The sequence below is a fragment of the Phascolarctos cinereus genome, unplaced genomic scaffold (genome assembly GCF_003287225.1).
Source record: "Phascolarctos cinereus isolate Bilbo 61053 unplaced genomic scaffold, phaCin_HiC Scaffold_5;HRSCAF=322, whole genome shotgun sequence".
NCBI lineage: Eukaryota > Metazoa > Chordata > Mammalia > Diprotodontia > Phascolarctidae > Phascolarctos > Phascolarctos cinereus.
In genome coordinates this window covers 57,784,082-57,809,383 of record NW_027555958.1, presented here as the reverse complement: position 1 = coordinate 57,809,383, position 25,302 = coordinate 57,784,082, and the positions used below count along the sequence as shown (strand labels likewise).

The following is a 25,302-nucleotide window of genomic DNA, read 5'->3' as shown; positions in this document are numbered from 1 at the left end:
AATGTCACCTGGTTGGTTTCAAGTTAGAAAGACTTGTATTCAAATCCTGGATCTTCCATTAAACTACTTGTGTGGTGTTGGGTAAATCATCACATTTCTCTTAGTTTCAGTATACTCATCTATATAATAGGAATAATAAAACCTTTTCTTCTTTACCTCTTGAGTTGTTGCTTGAATGAGCCAAGATTCATTATACACCTAGGTGACATAATGAATAGAATGCCAGACCTGGAGTCAGGAAGACTTGAGTTCAAATGTGACCTCAGACATTTATTAGCTGTGTGACCCTGGGCAAGTCATTTAATTTCTCAGTTTCCTCATCTGTAAAATAAGGATAACAATAGCACCCACTTTCTGGGGTTGGTGTGAGTATAAAATGAGATAATATTTGTAAAGTGCTTTATAAACCTTAAAGTACGATATAAATGCTAGCTATTGTTCCAACAAATATAAAGTGCTTTGTAATGTTGGAAGACTGTGTAAACGTAAGTTGTTACTGTATTGAACTGAATATAGACTTCCCTATTCCTGTTAATCTGGCTTACAGAAAATCTGTAATGGTTTCATTTTTAGTGCATATTTTTTTTTCTTTCAAGAAGATCTCTTTTTGCCTTTCCTCCAAGATGGCTCTGAAAGCGAAGAAGGAAGCGGTTGTCTCCCCTAAGACAAGCTAAGTCCAAGGCCTTAAAGGCGCAGTGCTGAAGGGTGTTCACAGCCACAAAAAGAAGAAAATCCAAATGTCTCCCACATTCCGGCGACCCAAGACAATAAGACTTCGACGGTAGCCCAAATACCTGAGGAAAAGTGCCCCTTGGAGGAACGAGCTTGACCGCTATGCCATCATTAAGTTTCCCTTGACCACTGAGTCTGCTATGAAGAAGATTGAGGACAACAACACGTTGGTCTTCATTGTGGACGTCAAGGCCAACAAGCATCAGATCAAGCAGGCCGTCAAGAAGCTCTTGACATTGACGTGGCCAAGGTCAACACATTGATCCGGCCTGATGGAGAGAAGAAGTCCTATGTCCGACTTGCTCCAGACTATGATGCTTTAGATGTTGCCAACAAAATTGGAATCATCTAAACTGTATCCAGCTGTCCCACTCCACCTACAATAAAAACGTTTTCCAGTAAAAAATAAAAGATCTCTTTTTAGAAATGTTATCAGATGAGATAGTGTTTGTAAAATGCTCAGTGCAGTGTCTGGCACATAGGAGGTACTTAGTAAATGCTTGTTCCTTTCTTCTTCCTTCCCTTCTCTTCCCTTCCTTTCCCTTCCTTTCCCTTCCCTTCCCTTCCTTTCCCTTCTATTTTTGGGAATAGCCTGTGTTCAAACCAATAGAGTATTATTGAATGGATGGATGAAACATTGGGAAGTTTCAAATGTGAGGCTGGAGAGGAATTTTTCATAGACACAGAGATACCTGGGTCATGGGAGGGCTGGCTGCAATTTGGACTCAGTCACACTTCAGGTCCTTCTGACTCTGAGTTTCTATGATTCTGTGAATTCAGAGTGGGACATGAGTGGGATGAGAGGCCTTAACTAAAGAGGGCCCCCTCTAAGTCACCCAGGTGAGCCATGAAGAAGTGCTGTTTTTGCATGTTTTCACCTTGTAAGCTGGGAATGTGGAGGCTGGTGGGCTATTAGTCATCCTGATATCTCCCTGAGTCTAGAAGTAGAGGAAGAGCCATGGCGCCCCAGTGAGCTGAACTGAGCTAGGGGAGGGAAGGAGCATAGCTCAAAAAAGAAATTAGAAAAGAAGGAAGGAAGAGTTTTACCAGGCTGCAAATCATATTTGCAAGGTTCTAATAGTGAGAAACTCATATTCCATGATCTGTCAGCCAAAGGACAGCTTAGGGCTCAGACAACATGACTTCTGGTCTCACCTCTGCAGTAACTCCCTATATGATCTTGAACAAATCAAATCCCATCTCAGGGCCAGAGTTTCCTCATCTCCAAAATTAGGGGGTTGAAGGAGGCTAGAAATTGGAATCCTGAACCTTTCTGAATACCACAGTCTTTTGTAATGGTAAAGGATGGGGTGCTGCCCACATGAGATGCACTTACTATTAGCATCCATTGATTGGGAAGCATCTGTGGAGTCAGTAATGCTTTTAGATGAATCTGTAATTTATTAATCACAACAAGCATCTATACATGCTTGGAAAACAGTAATAAATATATGTTAAAAGGTTCTTTTTTTTTAAGCCAGACATTATTTCATCAATTTAGGGAGCTCCTGATGAGGAACTTCCTTTAACAATACAGATGGGCACTGGCTTTACCATTTATAGTGCTAGAAAGCTGCCTTGGGCAATGGAAAGTGAAGTGGCAGCCAACTGGCCACAGTAGTGCCCAGAGCACCGGACTTGGAGTCAGGAACCCTGGAGTTCAAATCTGACCTCAGACACTTACTAGCTCTCTGACTTTGGGCAAGTCACATCCTCTGCCTACCTTTGTGTCCTCACCTGTAAAATAGGAGTGATAATAGCACCCACCTCTCTGAATTGTGAAGATAAAACTAGACATTTTTAAAGCACTTTGCAAAAATTAAAGCATCATTATGTGACTTGCTCATGGGTGTATGCTGTCAGTATGTAGCAAAGGCAGAACTTGAACCCAGTTCTTGAATCTAAAGCCAGCTCTCTGATGCACTCTGCCATGTTGTCTCTTATGGGAGAAGATATTATCGTCATCCTCATCATCATCATTATCATTATTATTATACTGAGCAAATTGATGGCTGGTGTGTGTATAGATTCATGGAGATTTGTGAATCCCTTATAATAATCCCTCAGACCCCTCAGTTAGAATCCACTGGATTAGAAGGCCCCTAAAATCTTTTCTCCACTTTTCCTCCATTTTGCCTGACCCACACATACAGGTGCACAATTACTGCCTCAACCGTCTTGTCCTATTTTTTTTTTTGCCTCTTCTCTCACGCAGATGCTTTGAGAGAAGAAACTTCTTTGGAAAGCTTGCAAAGTATTTTGGGCTTTGGGGAGGGGAGATGGAGTCTAACTGTAAAGGAGACATGGTAGGGCTTGCCATCCACATCCACACCCCGGGCAGGGGCTTCAGCTCTTTCCAGCGATTAGAAGTTTCAGCCACTTTAGGAAGGTGGAGATGCCTGATGTGAGCATTCTATTCAGGAAAAATGATGTATACAGAAATAACTTTATATGAAATAAAGATTAGGTAATTTGAGGGAAGAGGGGAAGGCACCAGCAGCTGGGGGAATCAGGAAAGTCTCCGTAAAGAAGTTGGCCCCCAAGCTAAGTAAAGAAGGAAACAATGCATTCTACCAGATGGCTGTGAAAAAGATGCAAATTTCAAGCATGGAAGCCAGCTGGTACAAAGGCCATTCAGCTAACTCTGTGAGGAATGGCGGCTTCCCCCAGGCAGCCACCCCATGCTCACATCCATACATCTCCACTTTGCCAGGTCTCAATAATTAGAACCCCATTGCATTCCTTCCATACAGAAACATATGTTTACCTTGACCCCTTCATTAGAATGTAAACTCCTTGAGAGCAGGAACTGGTTTTGCATTTTCCTTGTATCTCTAGTCCTTAGCACAATTCTTTGCAGGCACTTAAGTGCTTTTCCACTGACTAACCTAATGGCATCCTTCATGTACTTTCTGTTGGCAATGACTGGATACTGAATCAGTATTTATAAACAAATCTTGAAGAATCAGTCATTTCTTCTTGCTGTTGTTGTTGTTATCATCATCATTAATGATGATAATTAATAATAATAGCAAACAGAATCCAAGAGGATTCTGTAGACTGGTGCCTAGACTAGAAACTGTCAGGGAGACACCTTGAGCCCACTGGAGGCTCCCAAACCCATTCAGCCTCATTTGTTTCAGTCTTGACTCCGCTATTCTCTCAGAACAATTTTTCTTTTTTCCTTTAATGCTCAAGGAAGAAGGAGGGTCCAAGGTGGATACTTGGTCAGGGAGGTAGCATTTTCTTAATTCCTTGTATATGAAAAGAATGATTATAAAAGGGTCCTAGTTATATGATTGTGCACCATTGACTGCCTGCCAATACCTGAAAGGCCCCAGAGTGCTGTGCTTAGAAATGTTGGCTTCAACTAGTAGATGAACTTAATATAGTCAAGTCTTTAGGTTTGTAAAGCTTTTTGGCCTTCTTTATCTCATCTGACCACAACATCAACCATTTGAGGGGGACAGGATCGTTATTATTACCTCCATTTCACTGAGGACCACAGAAGGTGATTGCCCAGAATCATATGGCTAGTGAGTGATCTGGAAGTATAACTGGCACTCCAAGTTTTTTTTAATTCTTACTTTACTTATTTTTCTGTTAAAAATTTGATGCAAGACCACCCCTGATAGAATGGTTCCTAGTGCTGCCCCCTTGTTAGAATGAAGATAACAGCTGTCCTTTGACTTTTTTTTCAGAGGGAAGTAGTTGGATAGGAGAGCAGGTTAAATCTTAGGGAGAAGGTCAGGATGGCTTCTCTACATTTTCCAGTGATGGAAGGACTCTGTGATGAGGGCTGTGTGAGGGCTAGAAGGGTCTGTGAGATCATACGCCCAACTAGATTGGTGGACACAGTGAAGACCTCTCATTGAACTTGAGCCAAAAACCAACTAGAAAAGGATGGCTGTCCTCTCTTCCTTCTCTTTTGATGACCCAGAAACCTCTGTGGTTACTGACCAACAAAAGGTATTGAAACTTTGAGAAGATTGCCATCGGGAAGGCCCAGATTAGTAGTACTGAAGAGAGATAGGTTATATTATCCCACATACCCATTGAGAGAAAGAGGGAAAGAGCAGCAGCAGCAGATTGGGATATTTTGAATGTAGTCCCATTCTGAGTCCTAATTCCCAAAGAGACCAAATGTTATCAAGGCTAGTCTTCTTCTAGAAGCCCCATTTCCATCCCAGAACTCCTCTCAGTGGTAGAAAGAAGTAGAAGTTTTGGAGTTGATCTTCTTTATGAAATAAACTGCTTTGAGATCCAACATGAGAGCAATCTGTTCATGGTCCCCATAGCAGAATCAAACCCAGTGATCCCTCTCTAGCTCTCTCATGACTTAGGCAAAAGAAGATGGCCATTGTCAGTGATAAAATATGACCTGAGATTAATACGCTTTTCTCAAAAATGTTTATGGAACCTCCCCTTTCCTTACCATTCCCATGGATATTGACCTAGTTCAGGGGTCAGGAACCTGCAGCCTTGAGGCCACATGTGGCCTTCTAGATCCCTGGGTACGGCCTTTTGACTGAGTCCAAGTTTTACAAATGAATCCTTCTACTAAGGGGATCTGTTCAGTGAAGTTTGGAGTCAGTGAAAGAGCCACAATTTTGAGGACCTAGAGGGCCACATGTGGCCTTGAATCTTCAGGTTCCCCACCCCTGATCTAGATGAAACTCTCTTCTTCTATCACCTGGACTTTTGTATTAGCCTTTAATTGCACGTTTTTCCTGACATATCTTGGTACTAGTCTGTGAGCTCAGTGTGAGGAGGTGTCATATCATATTCTTCTCCCTATTTAATTTAATCTGTCCCCAGATTGAGAGGATATACAAAGATCATATAAAACATGGATCCTCCTTTCAGTGGAGCTATGGTGGCTATCATCATTTTTCATATAAATTTAACCACTAAAAAACAATTGCCACAATGAAGAGGCAGAAGAACCTTAGTCACCATGCACTCAATAAGATCATAGAATAACCTGTTTTGTCAAGTGTGAGATGTGCATTCTGGGCCTTCTGTGACTTCAGTAACTGATTCAAGAAGAGTAGCTCCTTCCTTTAAATCAGGATACCATTTGTTGACTCTATGCCTTTTCACAGCGGCCACTTGAGCTGCCTGAGGCACCTATGTGGTCAGTGGTAAGAGCACTGAACTTAGAGTCAAGAAGACCTTAGTTCAGATCCTGCCTCAGATACTTACTAATTTTGAGCAAATTACTTGAATGGAAGAGATAACAGTCAATGATTTTTTTTGTAGAAAAAAAGTTGACCAAGAAGACACCGGTAACTTCTGACCCCATAGCTCTGCTTCCCTTCTCTGTAATACCATTGTGTACATAGGCTGTATGTACATAGAAGGTATCTCTTATAGAAACTTGAGAAGGGAGTGGGCAGGCTTTCACATATAATCTTCTACAATAGATATCTTTACATTTACACAGTTGACATCTGTAGAGAATATAAGAAACCATTGTGTCTGTGGTTTATTGATTTTTAAAGAGCATTTGACTTGGTGGGAAAAAAATGGAGCCTTGAAGGTTCCCCTTAGACAAGGTATCTCCCATGAAAATATTAAAATTATGTATCTATGACAGACACAATTCCATATCTTTGTTCAAGGATCTGCAGAGTATGAACATCAAATGAAGCATAAAATAGGGAGATATATGCTCACCTATTTACCAGTGCCATGAAGGCTGTTTATGTGTAAAGTCCAAACATAAAGAAGTTACCAGAATGCTGCTATCCACTTCGCTGATGATATTGTATTAATGGTCTAGCACAATACAAAGATTCCTCAATCCAGCCCAATCCAATGTAATGCAATAAATGCCTACTAAGTTCAAAGCACTTGGCTCAGCACTGGGGATACAAAGAAAAAGATGAAGAAAGGTTTCTTTCATGCAAAGCTTACATTTGACGGGCGTTAAGGGGAAATACAACATGTGAACAGAAAAATATGCACATGAATGTTTGAAGAGGATCAATCTTTAACAAATAAAAGGATCAAGAAAAGGTTCCCATAGTAGGTAACACATGGGCTAACACCTGGAAGAAGCTAGGGACTCTAAGAGGCACAGAAGAGAATAACGAATCCAGGCGTTAGGACAATATTTTCAAAGAAATAGATGCAAGATATGGAATTTTGGGGAACAGCAGACAGGTCATTGTGGTTGGAAAATAGAATGTGTGAAGGAGAATATTATATAACAAACCTGGAAGATTTCCTCAATGAAATACAATGTAATGCAAATAACATTGGTCTAATCCGCCACACTGGAAAAACAAACTGGATGAGAAATTTACATATTTCTATAATGTGCAACTGAGTACACACACACACACACACACACACACACATATGTACAACATCTCCATCTCTGTCTCTGTATGACATTAGAAACAGTGAAGGATAGAAGGGAAGTTTTAGGGTCAGAAAGACCTTCCTGACATGTGCTGGTGGTGCGAGCCTCAATAATTCGTTTGACATCTCAGTACTCCAGGCAATTCTTTAGGACTATAAATTACAGAATTCCCCACCTGAATTGGTAGAATGTGTTTCCATGCTAAGAGTTCTCTACAACGAGGAAATCACAGGTCCAGATAGAATAAATATCTTGGACAGGGGCTGCAGATAAATAATGACCTAGGTCCAGAAAGTATTAGTAGTAGAATACCTGCTGATATCCTATTTGGGAAATGGTGCAGTGTTTCAATGATTTTAAGCTACTTATTATCACAAAAGCTATTTCTTTAATACCGATATTCCTATAATGATGCATAGGGCACTACAATCTCAGAAGAAATTATTAGTAACCCAAATGGCAACCTAAAGATCTATGGCACCCTGATACTAACAGAGCTAGAGAAGGGTCTCTAGCTTTGGGGTGGGTCCAGTGCCATAACTAGTCATTTGGGCACTTAGGCCAAGCCACAAAGATAACTCTCTCTCTCTCTCTCTCTCTCTCTCTCTCTCTCTCTCTCTCTCTCTCTCTCTCTCCCCCCTCCCTCCCTCCCTCTCTCTTTCTCTCTCTCTCTCTTAGAAGACAGTACATACTAGTCTGGAGGGGAGGACACAGGGACCCTGGGACCCTGCCAGGCCCCGTTAAGAGGCCATAGCCACTGAGAGGAGGTTATCTGGTTGTGATGAAAAGGAGAGAGGGAGGAGAAGCCACCTGGTGCCTTGCTAGTCTGACTAATGATTCTCGTCAGCGGGTTTCTACGCTGATGAGGTGAAAGGAAGGGCTGTCAAGATGGAGCATTTTTAAATGGCCTGCTTTTGTCTTCATGTTCCCAGTGCCTAGTGCAGTGTCTTGCTCTTAAGAAATGTTTGTTGGCTGATTGTTGAATCAGCCTATAAACCTCTGAAGCACCGCAGAGGCAGAGTGAATATGATTCCCCTCATCTGTTCCACTCTCCTTTCCATCCCCTCCCCCCTCCCTTTCGAAACTTTTTTTCCCCTTTGGAGCTCCTTGATTTGCACTTTATTTTATTTTATTTTTTAGGCAAATGGGGTTAAGTGACTTGCCCAGGGTCACACCGCTGGTAAGTATCAAATATTTGCTCTGAGGTCGAATTTGAACTCAGGTCCTTCTGACTTCAGGGCCAGTGCTCTATCCATTGTGCCACCTAGCTGCCCCCCTGATTTGCATTTTAACCTGGTTTCATAGGATCAGAGATGATGAGATCACAGACACAGAGCTGGAAGGGACCTTGGAGTCAATTCAGTCCCCTAGGCCCATAAAGGCCAGGGTCACACAGCTAGTAGGTGTCTGAGATGGGATTCAAACCCATGTCTTGTTAACTTCAAGTCCATCACTCCACCACTCTGAAGTTTATAAAAATGGGGAAGGGATTCCAGTATAGAAGCACATTTGCTCCACTTGGTCCCCAAACCTCCTAGGGTCTTCTTTGTCCAATGACATTGTGGATGCCCTAGATGAGATGCTGCCAATGGCCTCCTTGAGAACTTTGCTTAGTACACAGACACTGCCTTGTGTCCCCTGGGCCAGAGGATAGGAGTACTCTCTGCTCAATATGGAGGCTCAGCCAGGAGAAAAGCAAAACTGTCAATAATTCATACGGCAGCTCCCCCCTCACTCCCCCAGTTGGCTGTAAATATTTCATCTGGACAGGAATGTCTCAAGCAGAGACACCCAGGATGGGCTGGGCTGAAAGGCCAAGCTACAGGCTGCCAAGTCCCCAGGCTGGGCCAAGCTGGCCTCAGGGCAGGGAATGGATTCTAAGTCTCTGGAAGGAGGACAATGTGGAGGAGGCAGCTGTCAGCTCCTGGGCCGGCCTCCAAAGCTGCCGATGGGCTGACCCTTGGCGCAGCCTTTATGCAGTTTTTTGATGCTACCGGCTCGCTGTTCCACCCCTTCTGGGGCACTGGCATTATTGTACCGAGAACCCGGATAGAAAGGGAGGGAGGGAGGAAGAGTGTGCAGCTTTAGGGATTCTGGGGGGCGGTCTGAGCCCCGCTCCCCTAGCACTCCCACCCCATGTAGGGATGGGACTGAAAACCTGGGAGAAATAATTATACTCCAAAGTGTTTAAATTCATTTCTGCCTATCAGATTTATAAAGGGCAGTACTAAAGGTATTTACTAGATCTTGAACCAGAAGGGGCCTCAAAAGCCACCTAATCCAATTGGGGAAACTGACTTGATCATAATCGTCCAAGCAGTCTGTGTCAGAGTTTGGGTTTGAACCCAGGTCCTGACTCTATGGGATAATGACAACAGCAACAGTAATAATAACCAACGTTTATAAAGCCCTTTGAGATTTTAGGGTACTTTATATATATTATCACACTTCTTCTTGTGAAGTAGGTTGGATAAGATATGTTTATACCCATTTGATAGATGAGGGAGTTGATCTGAGACAGTCCCCACCTAGGGACCAGGGCAGGTGTTACGAATTAAGGGCACTCATGAGGGATTAAGGGAAGGACTCTCTGGGGAAAGGGGCTGGATTACAGATGTACTCAAGGAGAATAACCCAAATGTTGTTCTGAGCCTTGTAGGAGTTCTTAGAATGATAGGATCATAGATTCAGAAACGGAAGGGACCCTGGAGGTCAAGTGAACTCCCCACTCTGTCTCCATTGGAGGAAACTGAGGTCTATAGTTGTGAAATGGTTTGCCCAAAGTCACAGATGGTAGATAGCACAAATGAGATTTATACTCAAGGCCTCTGACTTAAAGTTCCCTGCTCTTTCCACCCACTGTACTCCCATCCAAACACTAAATCCAAAGATGAAAGAGAGAGGTGGGCATGTACCTTCCTTGACCTCAGTTTCCTCATATGTAAAATGAGGTTGTACTAGTTGGCCTCTGAGATCCCTCCCAGCTCTAATTCTGTGATCCTAGGTGACACAGTGGATAGATTGCTGAGCCTGGAGTCAGGAAGACCTGAGTTCAAATCTATCCTCTGACACTTACTAGCTGTGTGACCCTGGGCAAGTCACTTAACCCTGTTTGCCTCAGCTTCCTCATCTGCAAAACGGTTGGAGAAGGAAATGGTGAACTGCTCTAGTATCTTTGCCAAGAAAATTCCAAGTGGGGAGAGAAAGAGCTGGACACGACTGAAAAATGACTCAACGACAACACCAATTCAGGAAGAATACACACCAAGCAGGGAAATATACTGTTCCTCCTCTTCTTGGAAACCTCATCTTTCTCTAAGGCTCAGGTCAAGGACCGTCTCCTTCAAGGGGACTTTGCTGAATCCCTCAGTTAGTTCTTCTCACTTCCTCCAATTTTTCTTTATTTATGTCGTATATCTTTTCTTTTTACCTGTATTAGTACTGGTGATTTCCCTCCAGTAGAATGTAAGTTCCCTGAGGTCAGGGACCATTTCAATTTTGTCTTCATGTCCTCAGTACCTAGCACAGTCCCCTCATAGTAAGTACCACTTATAGTAGGTGCTTAATAAATGCTTGTTTAATTGTCCAAATGAAAATGATAGGTCGATTGGAGTGAGAGAAAATTGATTTTTGTTCATTGAAAAGCCAATTTTAAAAAGATGGTAATAAATACCTCTTTTTTTTTTTTAGAAGAAGGTAATGTGTCAGTAAAAACAGGAGCTAGGTTATGTAGTGGATAGAGTGCTGGACCAGGAGTCAGGAATATCTGAGTTCAAATCTGACCTCAGACACTTAACTGGCTAGGTGACCCTGGGCAAGTCACTGAACCTCTGTCTACCTCAATTTCCTCATTATAAAATGTGGGTAATAACAGTACCTATCTAACAGTTATTATGAGGATCAAATGAGATAACATTTTGTCGTGATAACAGAGGAGATAAAGCATTTTGCAAACTTTAAAGCATTATGTAAATACTGTAAAATAAGGATAATAATAGTACCTATTTCTCAGGATTGTTAATAGGATAAAATGAGATGATATTTTTAAATTGTTTTGCAAAACTTAAAATGCTATATATGGATTCTCCTCCTCCTCCTCCTCCTCCTCTTCCCTCCTCAATAAAATGGCCATCCTGTACCATCTCCTTGCCCAAGACTAAGTCGTCTTCTGGCAGTGGAGTACTGGGCACATTACTGTGGACCTAAATAGTTTGACCTGCATCAGATAGCTCGTAAGTGTCTCAGGGTAGAGAATATTATTCTTATTTTAAAGATTAGGGAAATTGAGTCCCAGACAAGTTAATTACCTCTCCCAAAATCACTCAGGTAATAAATGGTCATGTCACAACACAGGACCAAAGATATTCAACCTGGGAATTTGCTCATGACTCCATTGGTCTTAATTTTGAGTCTATTGGTTTTCCCATTAAAACACACTGTCTCCTTAAGAGATATAGGATTGTGTGCCCCTCACCTCTGAAGTTGGGTTGGAGAGGCCCTTTTCCCAACCCATGTCTTGGAACTACAGTAAGAGACAGAAACCTGGGTGATGTACATAGAAGTGACCTGGGATAGGCGTTTTTATATCATTTTTTGCCATGCAGTTTTCCTCCCTGGTTGGTGGACGTAGGAGCCCCTCTCATGATGAGCCCCTTGGTAAACAGGGACTGAGGCTGTTTGGATGACTCAAGAAACCACAAAAGCCTCCCTTCCTCTCCTTCCATTGGTTTGGATGGGCCAAGAACCCCTTCAGGGATCTCCTCATAGGGCACCTTACCCTAAGTACCATTGCAGGGCTTAACAACCAAAGGGAATATAGCAATGTCTTTTCTTCATTTCAACCACTCAGGCCAGAGGCTGAGCAGGACAGAAAATTAGTGTCTGCGCTTTTTTCCCCCCTAGGAGAATCTATGCCTCCTCCCCCACAGTAGGCAAGTTTCTAACATACTTGGACGTATATAGGTTCCATCTATGATGAGGCACACACCGACTTCTTAGGGGCAATTGATCCAATTCATAATTGGTCCCATCAGGGATCCATTTCAGAGGCCTAGGTCATGGGAACCTTAACCTAAATATCCATTGGGCTGTCCTCTATAACCCCGCCCACATACTGCCTGTTCTATACATAGCTCCATATTGTGAAGGAAATCCGAGTCTGTGTGAGGAAGCTGAAGAAGGAACTACTAAGTAAGCTGGAACTAATGAAAAATTAAAGCTAATTGTTCATTAAAAATCCCCTTCTGAGACAGACAGGATTTTCTGGGGGGCGTGACTGATGGGGGATGGTCCTGGGTATTGTGTGTTTTTCCGCTGCTTGCTCAAGTATTGATGGGGAGGGGTCTGGAGGATGAGATGCTTCCTATGGTAGGAAGGCCAGATGCTGTTCAGCCTGGTATTTGGCATTGGGGTGAGCTTCCTCCTCAGCAGACAGAGAGATGCTGGGGGAAAGGTAGGAGCAGGGTGGGAGGAAGAGAAAAGGGAAAGGGAGCCTCATAGTAGTAGGCTCTGACTTAAAAAAAAAAAGCCCTGAGCCACTTACTGGTAAAACTATGCTCCCCTCCAATGGCATTCCTTGTCCTGGTAAGAAAAAAAAAAGACAGGAGGGGTCAAGGTCATAAATACAGAATCCTCTCCTGTTTTGTAACAGCAAGAAAAACAGTGTATCCTGACCTTCTCCCACAATTCCTGGAGGCTTATAGTGAATAATTTCCCTTGTCGAAATATATGTGTATTTGAAAGTACTTTTTTTTTTTTGCCTAGGGCAGGAATAATTGTAATAGAAATTCAAACTCTGTGCTTACATTTATGTTATGTTGTTAGTCAGAAGTGGAAGGATCCTTATTGCTTCAAAGATGGGATGTTACGGATAGAAAAGCCCTCAGATTCTATAGGATGTCCCAAAAGTCTTATGGCAGTTTTAAACTATTAAAGCCCCAAACTGCTCTAAGACTTTTGGGACACTCTCTAGAATAGAAAATGCCAGATTTTTAAGAGATTTTGATACTGGTAGTTGGAAAGGATGATAGAGATGATACAGTTCGTGTACCCTCTTCATTTTATAGATGAGAAAATTGAGGCCGAGGGGGCTGAATTAGTTGCTCAAAATCACACAGTGGAAATCTACAGCAGAACTGGTACCTAAACCATAAAATTATGGAAGCTCTGAGACCATCTATTATAACCCAGATCTGGACAAAAATCCCAACACAAATATCTCAGACAAGGGGTTTTGTAGCAGAAAGTCCTCAGTAATTGTTTGTTGAATTGACTTGGTTACCAAACTTTTAACTGAAGACCTCTGGTGATGAAAGAAGCTCCCAAAGTAGGCAGAAGGGAGGGTCCTGATTAGGGGGATTTCCCCCATCAATGTGAGCATATCTCTTCTTTGTGAAATATGGACGTGCTTACTGGACCCTATTTTAAGCAAGCAAACTTGACAAATTTTGATTGGTTTTCAGTGACTGGAGCTGCTCTCGTGATGATTGACTGCCTAGGACTTAGGAGGATAGGAATGGCCCCTTTAGGCTCGAAAAGGAGAGTAACTACTTGCTCTCAGCCCTTTGTGGCCTTCTTTTTTGTCCTTTTTCCTCACATCTTTCTAGGGATGGTTATTGGCATTTCTTTGCCAGGAGTGGTTGATAGCGATTTGTGGCAGGGGCACACGGTCAGGGCAGATGTACATGAAAACAAATGCCTGAGGAAAGAGTGTCTGAGAATTAATCTTCTCAGACTAAGAGATGGTAGCAATCAGAGTGTGGATAGATTTCTTGCAAAAGCACATGTTAGAGGAAGCAAACATGTGGGTACCCATTCCGCTTAAGAGCACATCTCATGGACAATGTTCCTGATCCCCAACCTTCTGTCTAGAAGAGGAAGGATATCTGTGTCCTAGGCAGCAGAATCCCACAAGCTAGCCATCTGTCATCATCATCATCATCATCATCATCAACAATAATAACAACAAGCATTTATTAAGCACTTACTGTATGCTCTGGAAGGTAAAGTCTCTGATTCTTAAAGTAGGTAACTCCCAAACTTGGGGTCATCCAAGAGGCAATCTCTTGATCCTCTGTCACTTAAAGTCCTTCTCAATTGGGCCCCTTCCAGAGCAAGAGTTCTAAACCTTTTGGTTTTTTTTTGGTTGTTGATAATCTGGTGAAGCTTATGGACCTCTTCTTGGAGGGATGTCATTAAATGCCTAAGATAATATGTGTAGGATTACAAGGGGCACAAATTATGCTGAAATACAGTTATCAAAATATATGAAACAAGTCTATGGACTCTAGATTTGAATCCCTCATTTAGAAAGAAGGGATTTTTGAATAGGATACCTCTTGGAGAAAGAATAAAATCGTCCATGGTTGGAGAGGAGTGAAGGAGAATTTTAATAAGGCATTTCAAATTGATTATTATGTCCTAGGCACTGGGAATACGAATACAAGTAAAAAGAAACACAGGTCTGCCCTCAAGGAGCTTACATTCTAAGAGAGAAAGATAATACCTATCAAAGGGAGTTGAAAAAGAGGGGGTGAGTGCTGTCCAAAAAGCTAGAATCAGAATCAGGAACGAACGATGGCTATTCTGGGTCCTTTCTGAAAATGGAGATCCTAGGAGGAACTCACTAACACAAGAAGAGGCCCACAGAACCAGAAGAATGTTCCAGGGTGAGAAGGGCAAAGGCATTGAGGGAGCTTCCAGGATGAAAAGGCAGCTGAGGAATGGTAGAAAAGCCTGGAGAGTCAGAAGCAGAGCCAGGAAAGGAATGAGGAGGGAAGGGCCTCAGACTTGCTGTTCCCTGCTGTTGCTGTCAGTGATTCAGCTGGTGCAGGTCTGATGGGAAGGGGTGTTGCATGTTCAGCAGACCCAAAATATGGTTGTCTCCCAGGAGGCATTTATGAGCTATCTGAGTGTTTTATGAACCTCTGTATCTCCTATTGAGTGGTGTGAATTCTTTAAGTGTCTCATGTGTTTTCTTTATCTCTTTATGGGTTCCTGCGAATCCTTTCTGTATCTTCTGTGGGGTGAAATAAAGGCTGCTCTATACCCAATGCTGACACTGTTACCTTGAATGCTTACATAGGAGCAAGGGACCACTTTTGCTCCAATACATGGAAAGCTTAACATAAGCTATATCCACTATATTTGGAGATTTCCCTGGATTTAACCATGGGTGGGGGCATGATAGATTAAGGAGAGAAAATGACCCTTTTGGAGGAAGCCTCCCAGGATTGCACCAGGTCAGTGGGAGTATACAGAAATCTGGGGGCTCTGGGTCCCCGTTAGTCTTAGGTCACAAAATGTATTTGACTTTTTGGCAACCCTAATTCTTGGGAAGCTTTTCCTTACATGCTACTGGAAACTGCCTACTGTGACTTCCACCATTGTTCTATGTTTTTCCCTTTCAAAGCAAGTAAAATAAATTTACATCTTCTTTCATAAGGTAGCTGTTCAAATGCTTAAAGTCAGCTATCATATTCCCCTCATGTCCATGGTTTAAAATCCCTGTTTTCTGTCTCCTGATTCCCAATTCCAGTGTTTTTTCCATTACACTATGTAACTTTTAAGGTATTTTCTATTATTGATAGTTTATAGATCTTTGAGGAAGAAAACTTTATCCCAGGGATGATGGAGGTGTACAAAGTTACCATGTATTTAGGGAGTCTTCCATTTGGGTGGTGTCTTGGAATTTAAAGTGTCCTCTGCACGTTTTGGCAAAGGATCTTGAGTTGGCTTTCTGGTCCATGTCCCCTGGGCACAATTTTGATGTTGATTCCATTGAAGAAGTGACCTGAATGCATAGAGAAGGTCCTCAGCCTTGAAGGAAAATGATTTCTCCCTGCAGTTCTCAACTTCACTGCCATAAATACCAGTGCTTCTTCTCAAACTCTGCCTAGACTGACCAAAAGTGGTCAACCCACAGATGGTTGCTGTCTGATCAGGCCTTCAGCTAAGCAAGAGCTGGACTCTGGCGCTGACTCAGGGAATGGTTCTGAAGTCAGGTGGGGAGTGGGAACAGCATGGGGCAGCTGGAGACCTGCTGGGAGCTTCTCATCTCTGCACATCAGTGCCATTTCCTCTCCCCTCCCACCCCCAGTCAACCTAACCTGAAGGGAATATCCTATGCTGGCAGAGACAAAAAAAAATTTTCAAAGGCTAAAGGAAATGGGATTTAGGCTAGAGAAAGGAAAGGGGAAATAGCAGAAGAAGAAAGAAGAGGGGGCCTTCAAATAGCTTGTGAATGACTGTGGGATGTCAGCCCTGGCAGGGGCCTTAAAGATTCTCTGCACCAATTTTCTCTTTTTGTGGGTGAGGGAACTGAGACCAAGAGAGAAGTGACTTATCCAAAGCCACACACCTAGCAAATATCAGAGCCAGGAGTCAAACCTAGGTCTCTAGATCCCCTACATAGGTCTCTTTCCATTTTTCTATGCTGCAAATTTTGTACTGGTAGGAATCTTGGGTACTTCATTTTCTTTCTTTTTATTTTCAATTCTAAGTTGACTCTTTCCCTCTACCCCCTCCCCTAGCCATTGAGAAGGCAAGAAATACAATACTCATTATATATATGAAGTCATGTAAAACCTATATCTGCATTAGCTATATTCCTCCCTTCTACCAGCCCTCCCAGCCCCCCAAAACAAGGAAAATAAAGGGGAAAATATATTTCAAACTGCAGCCTGAGAGCACTGGTTCTCTATTTGGTGGTGGATGGCAGTACTTCATTTTCAATGATGATAGGACAAAAAGAAACAAGTTTAATACACAGTGAGAGGGATTGAGGGTTAGATCCTTGGAAGGACTTCCAGATGCCGTGGTGGTGTGAATCCATGGAGACATCTATGACCATCTTTCTTACTGGGATGGCTTAGGAATAATGTTTTCTTGGAAAACTAGACTTGATGATTCTCCGTTATCTGCTCAAACTAATTCAATTAAATTCAACAAGGAGCTACTACTATTAAGGAACTACCATGTGTCAGCCAAGGTCCTAAGTTCTGGGAATACAAAGAAATAAATTAAAATAGTCCCTGCCTTCAAGGTGCTTACAGTCTACTTGGGGAAGCATCATGTACACAGATAAGCAAATAAATAGTTGCAGGAGAAGGCACTAACGAGAGAGGGAACCAGAAAAGGTTTCTTGTAGGATGTGGCACTAGAATTGAGCCTTGAAAGGAGAAAGGGATCTAAAGAGCCATAGGCAAGGAAGCATTCCACTCAGCTACTATGATTCAGTGATGCTTTTAAATAAATGAGTATTTTATTAATTGCAAAAGTATCTGGATACATTTGAAAAAAATAGTAATCTCTGTGTGTGTGTGTGTGTGTGTGTGTGTGTGCGCGTGTGTGTGTGTGTGTGCGTGTGTGTGTGTATATTAAGACAGGCAGCATGGCCTAGTGGATTGAGAGCCAGACTTAGAACCAAAAGACCTGGGTTCAAATCCTGCCTTTGACATGTACTGGCTGAGTGACCCTAGGTACGTGACTTGACCTCTCAGTGCTCTAGGTAATTCTTTAAGACTATAAGTTGCTGAGAAGGTGGCTGATCTTCATTAGTAGAGGGACTTTCCTCATCCAGAGCTCCCTACTCCAAAGAAATCATACGTTTAGTCTCTGTTCCATGTATGTGCTAGACATTATTTCTTTATTCAACAAAATCAATCCATCAATCAATCAATATTTATTAAGTGCCTACTATGAGTCAGGTACTGTGCTAAGTACTAGGGATACAAAAAGAGGCAAAAGATAGTATCTGCCCTCAATGAGTTTATAATCTGAATGGGGGAGGGGGAAGAATGACAAGTATATATATATATATATATATATATATATATATATATATATGTATATACATAGATAGATAGATAGATAGATATAAACAAGCTATATACTTGATAAATAGAAAATCACCAACAGAGGGAAGGCACCAAAAAATAAGAAGATGAGATTTTAGTTGGGACTTGAAGCAGGGAAACTAATAGGCAGAGATGAGAAGGGAGAGCATTGTCTCCCAGAGACAATGCCCAAAGCTGAGAGAGATGGAGGGTCTTGTTGGTGGAACAGCCACTGGATCAGAGAGTTTGTGTTGGGGAGTGAACTGTAAGAAGACCGGAAGGTAGAAGGGGGCTAGGTTATGAAGGGCTTTGATCACCAAACAGAGCATTTTGTATTTGATGCTGGAGACAATAAGAATCCACTGGAGTTTATTGAGTCAGGGGGTGACATAGTCAGACTTTAGGAAAAAAATCACTTTCGCAGCCAAATGGATGGTGGGTTGCAGTGAGAAGAGTCTTGAGGCAGGCAGACTCACCAGCAGCCTATTATCTCTATAGTTCAGGCATGAGATGAGGAGGGTCTGCACTGGAGTGGTGGGGGGCAGTGTCAGAGGAGAGAAGGGGGCATAATCAAAAGATATTGCAAAGGTGAAATTGACAGACCTTGGCAACAACTTGGATATGAGCAGTGAGAGAGGGTGAGGAATCCAGGATGACTTCTAAGGTTGTGACCATGAGGAACTAGGAGGGTAGCTTTGCCTTAACAATAATAAGAAAGATAGGAAAGGATAGATTAAGAGGAAAGATAATGAGTTCCATTTTGAATATGTTGAATTTGAGATGTGTACTGGATATCTAGTTTGAGATATCTAAAAGGCAGTTGGAGAAGAAGGATTGGAGGTCAGCAGAGAGGTCAGGGCAAAAAAGGTAGATTTGAGAGTAGTCAGAATAGAAATGGTAATTAAGTCCATGGGAGCTGATGATATCACCAGGTGAAGCCGTATGGAGGGAGAAGAGAAGAGAGCCCAGGTAGAACCCTGTGGGACATCTATGGCTAGAGAATATGGTTTTGATAAGGATGCAACAAAGGAGATTGGGAAGGAGTGGTCAAGATAGAGAGGAGGAGAACCAGAGAAAGGGGTGTCCTGGAAACCTAGAGAGAAGAGACCATCAAGGAGGTAATCAACAGTGTTAAAGTCTTCAGTGAAGTCAAGGAGAATGAGAATTGAGAAAAGGCCATTGGCTTTGGTAACTAAGAGATCACTGGTAACTTTGGAGAGAGCAATGTCAGTGTTATGATAAGATTGAAGTCTGGATTGTAAAAGGTTAAGGAAAGAGTTAGAAAAGAGAAAGTGGAGGTACCTATTGTAGAAGGTCTTTTCCAGGAGTTTGACCACAAAGGGCAGAAGAGATCTAGGATGATGGTTAGTGGGGATGGAAGGATCAATGGGAGCTTTTTCTGCCCAAGTGGGAGACTTGGGCATGTTTGCTGGCCATCGGGAATGAGTTGGTAGACAGAGAGATTGACAACAAATGTTAAAGTGGCATGACAGAGGAGACAGTCTATTGAAGAAGATGGAAAGGATTGGGATTGTTTGAACAGGTAGAGGGGTTAGCCTTGCTAAGGAGTAAAGCCACCTCACCCTGTAAGAAAGGGGTGAAGGAGGAGATAGTGGCAGAAGGTACCTGAGTGACAGGAAATGAGGAAGAAGAGAGAAGAGGGAGCTCATGGAAAATGTCCTCAATCTTTTCTGCAAAATATGAGACAAGATTCTCAACTGAGAGGGTGGGGGATAGGGAGAGACATGGGAGGTTTGAGGTGGGATGCAAAGGTTTGGAAGAACCATTGTGGAAGATGGGATAGTGAATTGATAAAGGAGATATAGTAAGATTGCCTAGCAGCAGTGAGGGCCCAGGTGAGGTTACACAACATTATTTGTAGTGGATTTGGTCAGAATGGTTGAGTAATTTTTTTCTACCATCATTCAGCAACATGTGTAGGAGCAAAGGCAGCTAATTGGTGGGAATGACTCAAGGTTGAGGTTTGGCAGGATGTAGGATTCAAAAGACAAAGACAGTGTAGAGTTGACCAAGAGGTCAAGATGGGGAAAAGATGACCATGTGGTTAGTGTAGGGAAGATGGCCTGGGAGAGAATTGAAGGGTCAAGTTTTAGAAGTCATAGTATAGATAAACAGTAGGATTTTGCAGAGGGGAAGGTGAAACTCTGATAGTTTATGGTCAGATAAGGGGATTTCCTAATTCTTGAATGTGGAGGTGATACATTTGTGGATGGTGACAACATCAAGAATACGACCATCTGTGTATGGCTGTGGTGGAGTGGAGAAAGAGGTTATGGAAAGTAAATAGGTTGAGAAGCTGAATGATTAGGATATTTGAGGGAGAATCAATATGTATGTGGATTCTACTTACTATGAGAGCAGAAATCCTAGAGGAGGGAAAAATTGTGAGCCATTTACCAAACTCTTTGAGGAAGGAAGGGGGAGTAGCCTGGAGGTCTGTAGACAACAGCTGCCAAGATTTTGGTTGGGTGGTAGATATAAATAGCATGGACTTCAAGGAGGAGAGGTAACTGAGTGATGGAGATAAAGGGAGAACCTGAAAGTTGCAGTGGGGAGCAAGGAGTATTCCAAATCAAACATCTCAACAATGAGCTGAGGGGAATGAGTGAAGGTGTAGCCGGAGGTTGGAGGAGCCATCAGAAGGGAGCCAGGTTTCAGTAATAGTTAGTAGGTGGAAGGAGTGGGAGAGGAAAAGATTTAGGATGAAGGAAAATTTGATGCCTATGGGACAGGCACTCCAGAGGGCACAGTGGGAGGAGTTGGTGGCATTTTATTGGAACTTTGGGGTGGTAGAGTTAAGGGGAATAGGAATAAGCAATCAGGAGATGGGGATGGGGTTTGGATGATGACCGGCAAGGGTTTAAAATCACTGGGATGTGTAGGGTATGACAATGTGTGAAAATTTTCATCACTGAATGGAGGGCATCATTCCATTCCCCAAAGGAGGCTGGTGATCCAGGTGGAGGTAAGTTCAATATGAGACGAGAAATATGTTGATCAGAAGTATGATCAGATGAGAGGCATCACCCTTCACTACCCCTTTTCTCTCTGAAGGGTAGAGATTAGGTAGGTGTGAGCATGCAGGAAAAAGGTATGTTTGCCTATTTATTCTTTTATGATTAGAATGTAAGTTCCTTGAGGGCAGGGAGTAGTTTACTTTTTGTATTTGTATTTCCTCTGCTTGACATAAAGTAAGCACTTATTTAATGTTCCTCCTCCCTCCCTCCCTTCCTCTCTTTCTCTCTCTCTCTCTCTCTTTCTTTCTTTCTTTCTTTCTTTCTTTCTTTCTTCCTTCCTTCCTTCCTTCCTTCCTTCCTTCCTTCCTTCCTTCCTTTCCTTCTTTCTTTCTATCATTTGTTTACCTCATTTATCTTTCCATCTATTAAAATAAATAAAATAGTTAGAATTTATATAATGCTTTAAGGTTTGTGAAGTCCTTTTCATATGTTATCTCATTTGATCATCACAACAACGTTGGGAGATGGCTGTTATTATTATCCCGATTTTACAGATGAGGAAACTGATGCTGAGAGAGGGTTAGTGATTTGCCCAAGGTAACACAGCTAAGTAAGTGTCTGAGGCAGGATTTGAATTCAAATATTCCTGACTCCAAGTCCACCACTCTATCTATTGCACTACCCAGCTGCTTTGATATCTATCTATCCACATTTCTCTCTGCCTCTGTCTGTCTCTACCTGTCTAGCTATCAATCTATCTATTTAGATTAACCTCAATCTTTTATGTTCACATGTCAGAGTTTCATGAGTTTTTATTTTATAACAATTGGCATTACTTATTCTATGGTTACATGTTGGGAGTTTTGTGACGGCGGAAGGTTGACATCACAGATTTACCTCCAGTGTTACGTTAGGTTTTATTTGGGTTAATATTAATGATGCTGTTTCCCCTGAGTGCACACTAACGGGCAGCGATGAGTAGCATCTCAGTAACATGTGAGGCAATAGGAAGATGCCAGCCTGGAGTTTAAAATTCCTAATAGATAACAGGGAAAGAACTTTGGACTAGGACTCAAGAGACCAGGTCTCTAGGTCTCTTCTCTGGCTCTGTCATTGACTGTTAGCTGGGACTGTTACCCTTCCCCCTATGAGGCTTATTTTCACCATATATAAAAGAAGTTGGTTAAACTACATAGTTTCTCAGATCCCTTTCAGCTCTGATATTTTAAGATTCTAAGTGGGGAACCCATATATGGATAAATTAGAACCTGCTGCATTTAGGATAGATCAGAATTCACTGGCTAATTCTTCACATTTGTTTGCAGAAAAAAAAAATGTTTCCATGACCCAGGATTTCTTGGCCACCATGAGACAAAGAATGCTGGACTTAGACTCTGAAGACCTGGATCTGACTCCAGCTTACCACTAAATAGCTGTGTGGCCTGAGGCTAGTTGTTAGTCTCTCTGGACTTTCAGCAGCTCCATATCCATGAAGGAATCTCCACTATAACTTACTTGACAAATGGTCAATCCAGCCTCTGCTTGAAGACTGCCAGTGATGGGGAACCTGCTACTTCTACTCTGAATAGCTCATTGTTAGGAGGTTGTTCTTGAGAGAAAGCCTAAATTCAGCCACTACAGTGATTTTCCTAAAAGATAGATAGGTCTGATCATGTCTCCCTCTCCTACTCCAGTGGCTCCCTATTGCCTCCAGGAACAAATACAAAATTCCCTGGCATTCAAATCCCCTCATGATCTAACCCTCTTCTGCTTTTCCAGTCTTCTTACCCCTTCCTCCCTGACATGTACTCTTTGATCCAGTGACATTGGTCTCCTGGTGGTGACTCTCCATCTCTTAGCTCCTGGTGTTTTCTCTGGCTGTCCCTCTTGCCTGGAAAGCTCTTCCTCCTCCGCTCCATCTACCAACCTCCCTGGTTCTAACTAATATCCCACCTTCTACAGGAAACCTTACCCAACCCCTCTTAATTCCAGGGCCTTCCCTCTTTTAATCATTCTCTATGTATCCTGTACATAGCTTGCTTTGTATATAATTGTTTGCATGTTGTCTCCTCCATTAGATTGTAAGTTCTTTGAGGCCAGGGATGGTCCTTTGCCTCTTTTTGTGTCCTCAGTGCTTAGCAGAGTACCTGGCATATATCAGGCTCTTAGTAAATATTTATTGAACGAATGAATGAATTTGTCTCTTTGGGTCTATGGTTTTGCTTTGTTATTTTCCTCATCTGTAAAATGGGAACAATATGCATACTTCTTATCATATTGGGTTGTCTTTCCATCCTACCCTATCCCCATCTTTCCATATTAAAGTGCTACTCACCCTTCAATGCCTATTTCAAATGACACCACGTCCTTCAAATGATAGCCATTTCAGGGTCACCTCCTTCATAAATTGTTTCCTGATCCTGGTAATCAGAATGATTCTTTCTTCCTTGAATCTTGGCAGGATTGTATTTGTCTCATGCATAGATTATGATCAATTGTGTATATCTATTAGTGTGTGTATCATATTCCCCATTGTAGATAGCAAGTTCCTAGAATATTCTCTGCACATCGTAGATAATAAATGTTTGTTTAACTGCTGTTCTTTCAGACAAGAAAGTTGAACCACAGAGAGGTCAAGTGAGTCAATCAACCAGCATTTATTAAGTGCCTACCTACTAAGCTCCAGGCACTGTGGGAGGGTCTGACAATACAAAGATAAAAATGAAATATCTCCTGCCTTCAAGGAGACCTCAGTCTGTTGGGGGTGATAAAATGCATACATATAAGTAAATACAAAGTATATATGAGGTAAGTTCTAGGCCAGGGCACTAACAACTAGGGGGAAGGTGGTCAGGCAAGGCATGCATAGGGGACTTTGAAGGAAGTTAAGATTCTGAGATGCAGAGATGAGACACCCTCTGCAAGGGCATAGAGATTGGAGATGAATTGTGGTGTACTAGTGATGGAAAGTAGGTCAGTCAGTCAGTCAAGTAGCATTTTTAAAATGTCTACTACATGCTGGGCAGTGTGCTGATCACTGAAGATGGATACAAAGAAAGGCAAAAAGAAAAAAGAAAAAAAAATTGAACAAAGCCCCAAATAAAACGGCCAACCAGTCTTTGCTAACAAGGCTCTTATAACACATAAATAACTATGTACTTATAGGCATATAAAGGTTAAATTGGAGATTCTCGACAGAGGGAAAGCACTACCATGAAGGGGGATTAAAAAGGCTCCTTGTAGAAGGTGGGATTTTAGCTGAGACTCGAAGGAGTCCAGGGAAGCCAAGAGACAGACGTGAAGAGAGAGAAAGTTCCAGGTCTGGGAAACAGTCAATGAAAATGCTTGGAGTCTGGAGATCGAGTTACATGTTTGAGAAACAGGAAGGTCAGTTTCACTGCATCACAGTGTCCCTGGTGGAGAGTAAGGTCTAAGGAGACTGGAAAGGTAGGAAGGGGCCAGGTTATAAAGGATTTTAAAAGCCAAACAGAGGATTTTATTTTTGATCCTAGATGCCAGTGGAATTTATTGAGTGGGGGAGGGTGGGGTGGCCTGCATTTCAGGAAGATCAATTTGACAGCTGAGTGGAAGATGATTTGGAGTGTGGAGAGATTCAAGTCAGGGAAACAAACCAGCAAGCTAGTTTAATAGTTGGGGCAGGACTAGGGGTAGAAGATAGAAATGACAGGTAGAGTATAGTATGCTGGAAGGAAAGTAACATGTAATCAACCTGGAAAATTAGACTAGAGTCCGATTGCAAAGGGCCCCCAATGTCAAAGACAGAAGTTGATATTTTATTCTAGAAGCAGTAGAACTTCCAAAGCAATTTTTTTTTTTTAGTGAGAGTGACAAGATTGGGCCTGGGTTTTAGGAGTATTAATTTGGTAGCTGTACTGAGAATGGACTAGAGAGGGGAGAGACTAGACAGGGAAATGAATTAGGAGGCTATTGGAATAATTCAAGGGAAAGGTGATGAGGGTAGGAACTAGCTTAGGTGTGGTATGAGGGGAAAAAAGGGCATAAATTCAAGAGACTCTGGGAAGGCAATCACTAAGACTTTGCAACTGATTAGGTATGGGTGGGGAGAGAAACAAGGAAAAATTAAGAATGACTGAAGTTTCCGACCACAGTAACTGGGAGAGTGATGGTAGCCTCAATACAAATAAGAAACTTAAAGAAGAAGGGTAAGTTTTCTGAGAAAGAGAGAGCTCTCTTTTGGACGTGTTGTTCACACAGCTAGACTGTGGGAGAGCTAAGATGAGAAAGAACTTCAGGCTCCTAACTCCCAGCTAAGGGCTCTTTTCATTCCATCCCCCATCCCCATCCCTCCATCCCAGGAGGACTGAGAAAGGGAAGGCTGAGCTAATGTTCCTTCTCGGTGTCCCCC

At 42.3% G+C, this 25,302-nt stretch overlaps 1 pseudogene; it reads left to right on the top strand.

Annotated features, from left to right (window-relative positions):
* Positions 1-620: 620 nt before the first annotated feature.
* LOC110218440 (large ribosomal subunit protein uL23 pseudogene) lies at positions 621-1,114 on the top strand (annotated as a pseudogene).
* Positions 1,115-25,302: the final 24,188 nt, after the last annotated feature.